Genomic DNA, 6000 nt, shown 5'->3' with positions numbered 1-6000 from the left:
TTCAGCAGGTTGTAAAAGCACCCAGCTCAATACAGACACAAAACCATCTTGCCTAAGGTAATCAAACATGAGGCTGTGTTCAAGTGGTAAAATTGACTTGCTTCTATTCATTCTTTATTACTCCTTCTGCCAAGCAGCAGCTCTGCACAAGTACATACTGGATAGGGTGTAGATGTAGTTGGCTTACTAAACAGAGCAACCAGCCTTCCTAGTGTGAAATTTCTTCTAACTGGGGAACATTTGCTCTGCTAGCCAAAATCTAGACTTTATACATGCCCCTAATGTTGGCAAGCCATTCAATTTTATACAAGTAACTTCCAAAGTAACTACATTGGTATTACGTTTCATTTATTGTTACCATACTTAGTCAATTTTTTCCTTGCCAAGATAACTTTTACCATAGAGAAATTATATATTCGGAATTGAGTTATACTTAATAAGGCTTAAATGAAATAGCATCTTTCCATAATGAGTGGTATGAAGGTGTAGGTGTAGCCTAGGCTATCAAACTTCATTTTATTGTCATCCATCTATGAGACATATCATTTGATGAAAAATTAATTTTGTATTACACGAAAATACAACTATTTTTTACTCTGAATAGAATAAATGAATTTGTTTTCTATGGACTGTTTATGCCTTCCTGAAATACTCGCCAAGTGTGACCTTTTGGAATTTTGTTGAGAAACCATATTTGATAAAGTGAATTTTGTTAAACAACTTCAACGTTGCCTTTACATGTCTAAAACTGAAAAACTGATGGCATAGAAAGTATCCCACAGGCCTATCTACTGTATTGAATTCCTAATGAAGAGAGAGAATACAGGTGTCTGTGTGTAACCATATAACCGATAGGCCTACTTATAAGTAAGAGTTTTTAATAATGAGCAAGAGCTTTCTTACACCTTATTATGGGGCATATATAATATTAACCCTTAAACGCCTATTGGACGTATCATACGTTGACTAAAATTGTCTGTTGGGTGCCGAAAGTGGATGTACACGTCTGCGTCGACTACCAAAAAATTTCAACCTTCGGTCAACTTTGACTCGACCAAATGGTCGAAAAACAATTGTAAGCTTAAAACTCTTACATTCTAGTAATATTCAATCATGTACCTTCATTTTGCAACAAATTGGAAGTCTCTAGCACAATATTTTCATTTATGGTGAATTTTTGAAAAACTTTTTCTTACCCATCGGCGGTAACTCAAATGAAAATTTCATAAATTCTTTCGTCATTTTGTCGTAATTTTTGCACTGTTCTATATTAGCCGTTCCATGAAGTTTTATATATGAAAATAACAAATTTTGTACAATACAGCAAATACAAAACGGTTTTGTAGCTATCAGTTTGGAAACATTTTCATAACCACGATAACTGCCAAAATTTCAACCTTCGTCAATTTTGACGCGACTGAAATGGTCAAAAACGCAATTTTTAAGCCTAAAACTCTACGGCTAGTAATATTCAATCATTTACCTTCATTTTGCAACCAATTGGAAGTGTCTAGCACAATATTTTCGATTTATGGTGAATTAAAAAACTTTTCCTAAATCGCGCTTTCAGAATTCTTTCATCACGTTGTCGTATCGTTTGCACTGTTTTATATTAGTCGTTACATAAAGTTTATATGTGGAAATATGCGCAGTTTCATGTAGAATACAACAGAGAAATAACTCATGGTTGTAGCTTTTATCAGTTTTGAAATATTTTCATATAAATCACGATAACTACCAAAAATTTCAAGCTTAGGTCAACTTTAACCCGACCGAAATGGTAAAAAAACACAATTATAAGCTGAAACTCTTACATTCTAGTAATATTCAATCATATTAATTATTCATTTTGCAACAAACTGGAAGTCTCTAGCACAATATTTTTCGATTTATGGTGAATTTCTGAAAAAAAAATTTTTTTCCTTACATCGCGCCTGCAACCTTTCGGCAACATCTCAGAAATTCTTTCATGTTGTCGTAATGTTTGCATCGTTTGATTGGTCGTTATAAACTTTATATATGAAAATGTGCGCAATTTCATGTAGAATACAACAGAAAATAGCTCATGGTTGTAGCTTTTATCAGTTTTGAAATATTTTCCACATAAATCACGATAACTGCCAAAATTTCAACCCTTTCGGTCAACTTTAACGCGACCGATAAAATGGTCAAAACCATAATTGTAAGCTAAAACTCTTACATTCTAGTAATATTCAATTGTTTAATCATTTTGCAATAAAAATTGGAAGTCTCTAGCACAATATTTCGACGTTATGCAGAATTTTTAAAAAAACATTTTCCTACGTCTCTTGTGATAACTCGGCGAACATCTCAGAAATTCTTTCGTCTGGGTTGTCGTGTATATTTACACCGCTTTAAATTAGTCATTACATAAAGTTTTATATATGAAAATGTGCAATTTCATGCGCAATACAACAAAAATAACTCCCATGGTTGTAGCTTTATCAGTTTTGGAATATTTCCATATAAATCACGTAATAGAAAAGTTACTTTCGTCAACTTTAACTCGATCTAAATGGTTGAAAACTGCAATTGTAAGCTAAAACACTTACAGTCTAGTAATATTCAATCAATTAGCTTCATTTTTTCAACAAATGGGAAGTCTCTACACTTTAATATTTCGATTTATGGTGAATTTTGAAAAAAAAATTTACGTCCACTAGGTTTAATTCATGCATCATTTTGTGATAATATTTTCTGTTTTGCTTGATCGTTTAAAATTTGTTATATACCAAAATCATCGCAATTTTAGTGTACAATACAATAAAAAAATTTACTCATTAGCTTTAACCGTTTTGCACCGCTTCACGTAGCATTTGTATACAATTATATATTCCAATATTTATATATGATGATATTTTTTTCATTTCTGATGGTTGCATACTAAACTTCAGGCAATGACAAAAAATGAGCAAATCGAACTCTTAAAAACTAGCGTGCTGTGATTTTTGAAAAATTTTTTCCGCTTAGCTTAACTAACTCTAACGCTGCCGGCATATCGGAGGCGTTTTTGTAATAGGCCGGTGTTAAAGGGTTTAATGATGTTATAATTACATAACTGAAAACACCACTTCAGTAATGTGCCACAATAATATGCTGAAAATATATGACATATTAAAAGGGAAAGCGTGTCTACTGTACTGTTGACAAGACATAAATCTGACTATCACAAAAATATGGGTGAATAAATTTCAGTATGCTTTGCTTACCTTATGAAATTTCATTCCATTTTCTCTGAAAGAAATCCTGTGACCGTTTCTGCACTTATAAGCTGACAGCTTACCGATATGAAGATTATGAATGACAAAAATCGCAGGACATGCTGACAAAAATTGCAGGATATCCTAAGGGCCTTTTCAATTTTGCAGTTCGCAGGTGTTTGAAAATGGCTGCCCTGGTGGCACCACACCAAACTATATGATGCATACACAGTGTACAGATAGCATCTCAAGTTATTATTGACCCTCTAGTCTAACCTCCTTTGATAATTTTTTATTTAGCTTTATGGTCACTTCAATTTACCACAGCTAATCAGCACAGATTTTAAGCGTTATCGTACCAAGGTTCCTTTCTTATATTTTCCTTAAATAAATGTCCTACAGATTTTCATGTTGATTTTACATTCATATCTCATCTCCATTTGTACATTTCATAAATAGTTTCAGAAATTGCTTGCTAGCTTTATCTGGCTTCTTTTTGGTATGGACTCGTCTATAATTATAGCAATTATCATAACCGCTAGACACAGCAATATGGAAAGTACCAATGTAGTTGTCATTCACATCTTTGACAGTTAAATCAGGGGCAGTATTAATAATCTATATTAATAGACAATTTTGATAATTTTCGTTTGAAAACTGTATAGGTCAATCGGTGGCTGGAGAAGACGGTGTCATAGGAAGGTGGTGTAAGTTAGTGACCTGGAGTGCAGATGAGAGAAGCCAGGTGCTAGGAGAACCCAGCTCACAGTAATTCCTGGTGACCAAGTAATATTTAGCACAGAGGATGTTGGGTGACTGATGAGTCAGGTACATCAGTGGTGTGATGGAAAAGGTCAGTGTCACACCAGTGTGACATGGAAGTGGTGCAACATATCACTTAATAAATGGCTTTGTCCTTTTACAACAGACAAACTGAAAAGAACTCAGTCATCCACAAAAAAGAAAAAGGCCACCTTTGGGGTAAAATCCACAAACAGTTCTGCCTTTAAGGTATTAACAAAACTGATACCTTTATTTCTTCGATCCAAACATTATTGGGCACTCAATGAGACCACATCACATTTCACAAAATTGACCTTGAAATTTTCCTCTAATCCTAGCAATGGTATCAGTTCTCATTCAACAAGACAGTGAAATGAGCGGAGTGATTGGACAGCAATATACTGAACCTGTTTGACATTTGATTTTTCTCTGATGACATTTGCCAGCCTGAATTAACCTTGTAACCTTGATGCACAACTTTTGACAGCTTAGGCTATGCTATACCATACACATCAACACCAACAGAACTCAACAATTTATAAAGCTTATGTGCAGCAGTGGAATAACCTGTTTTTTCATATTTTACCAATTTCCTTTGATTTTTTATTGTAGTAGCTGTTTTCCCTGATTGGATTTCCATGCACATGATAGTTAAACTAAAGGAAAGGTAAATACATGCTTTTTTGAAGTATTTTTAACTAATGCCAATGCTTACTGCTTAATAGCTTGAAGTTTTGTTTTCTACCATGTTGCTTAGAACAGGCTGTTATAAAATATGTCAATAATTAATCATATGAAAGAATAAAATAAAAGTGAACAGAAAAGAATTTAAACTTTAGGCCAAGTGCTGGGACCTATGAGGTCACTCAGCGCTGAAGGGGAAATTGAGAGCAAGAGGGTTTTCAAGGTGTGAACAAAGAAGAACTCTGGGAATTGATGTTTGTTGATGATTTAGTCATTATAGCAAACACAGAAGAACTGCAAGAAAGGACCAACCCCGTAGGCTTCAAGTTGTCGGTAACAAACAATGGCATTGTCTTCACAAAGACAAAAGATGGTTGGAAACAACAAACCATTACAGTTATATCTTTATAATGAAGAGATAAACATGTACAATAATGTTAAATATTTAGGTATAATTTTTTTAGCTAACATTAAATTGAAAAAGATCGTCAAATATATCAAAGCCAAAGGATCAAAGCCCTTACATTATTAAAGAAAATCTACACACCAAATGGGGCAGGGACGAAGACAATGTTAATGTAAAAGAATGCAACAGTACTATCAATTATAAACAGGAAGGTCCAATTTATTCAACTGCCTAAAACCAACTCTAAAGTCTCTAGATACTTTACATCACGAGGAGTGTATATGTACAGGGAGCCAACTCATCTCCAACTGTATCTCTAGTAGAGAGGCAGGCCAACTGCCTCTAAAATATTAGAGAGATCTAATTACTTTTAGGAGGCTTATCCTTGAAGCAGGCACATCTGTATCAAATAAATTTCTCAATCAAAATACAAATAATAACCCAAATCAAAACTCATTTACTAAAAAAACTTAATCTATTAATTTACATAACATGATACCCAAATTGCAAAAAGAAGTAAATCTGATCACACCATGGACACTAAAAAGGGCAAAAATATGCACACATTTATCATATCTTTCAAAGAATATATGTTCAACACAGAAATGTACCATCAACATGCCATGGAAACACACAAGACGGAAGGTAATCCTTCATAAACTACATACAGATGTATCAAAAAATGAAGCTGGAGCGGGCTCATCAGCCTATTCAGTGATAAAACTATCCAAAATGGGCCTTCCTCTAATATCATCAGTATTTACAGCTGAATTAACAGCCATACAACTGGCTCTCAGATTATAACAAAGAATTCTTCAGCACTCATATTGAATGACTCAGAAGTGCAATTGAAGCAATAGGATCATTTAAATCAAATAATCACCTTGTCCAAAATATCCAACAGGA

This window comes from Macrobrachium rosenbergii, chromosome 51 (genome assembly GCF_040412425.1).
Source record: "Macrobrachium rosenbergii isolate ZJJX-2024 chromosome 51, ASM4041242v1, whole genome shotgun sequence".
NCBI lineage: Eukaryota > Metazoa > Arthropoda > Malacostraca > Decapoda > Palaemonidae > Macrobrachium > Macrobrachium rosenbergii.
This window is presented reverse-complemented; position numbering follows the sequence as displayed.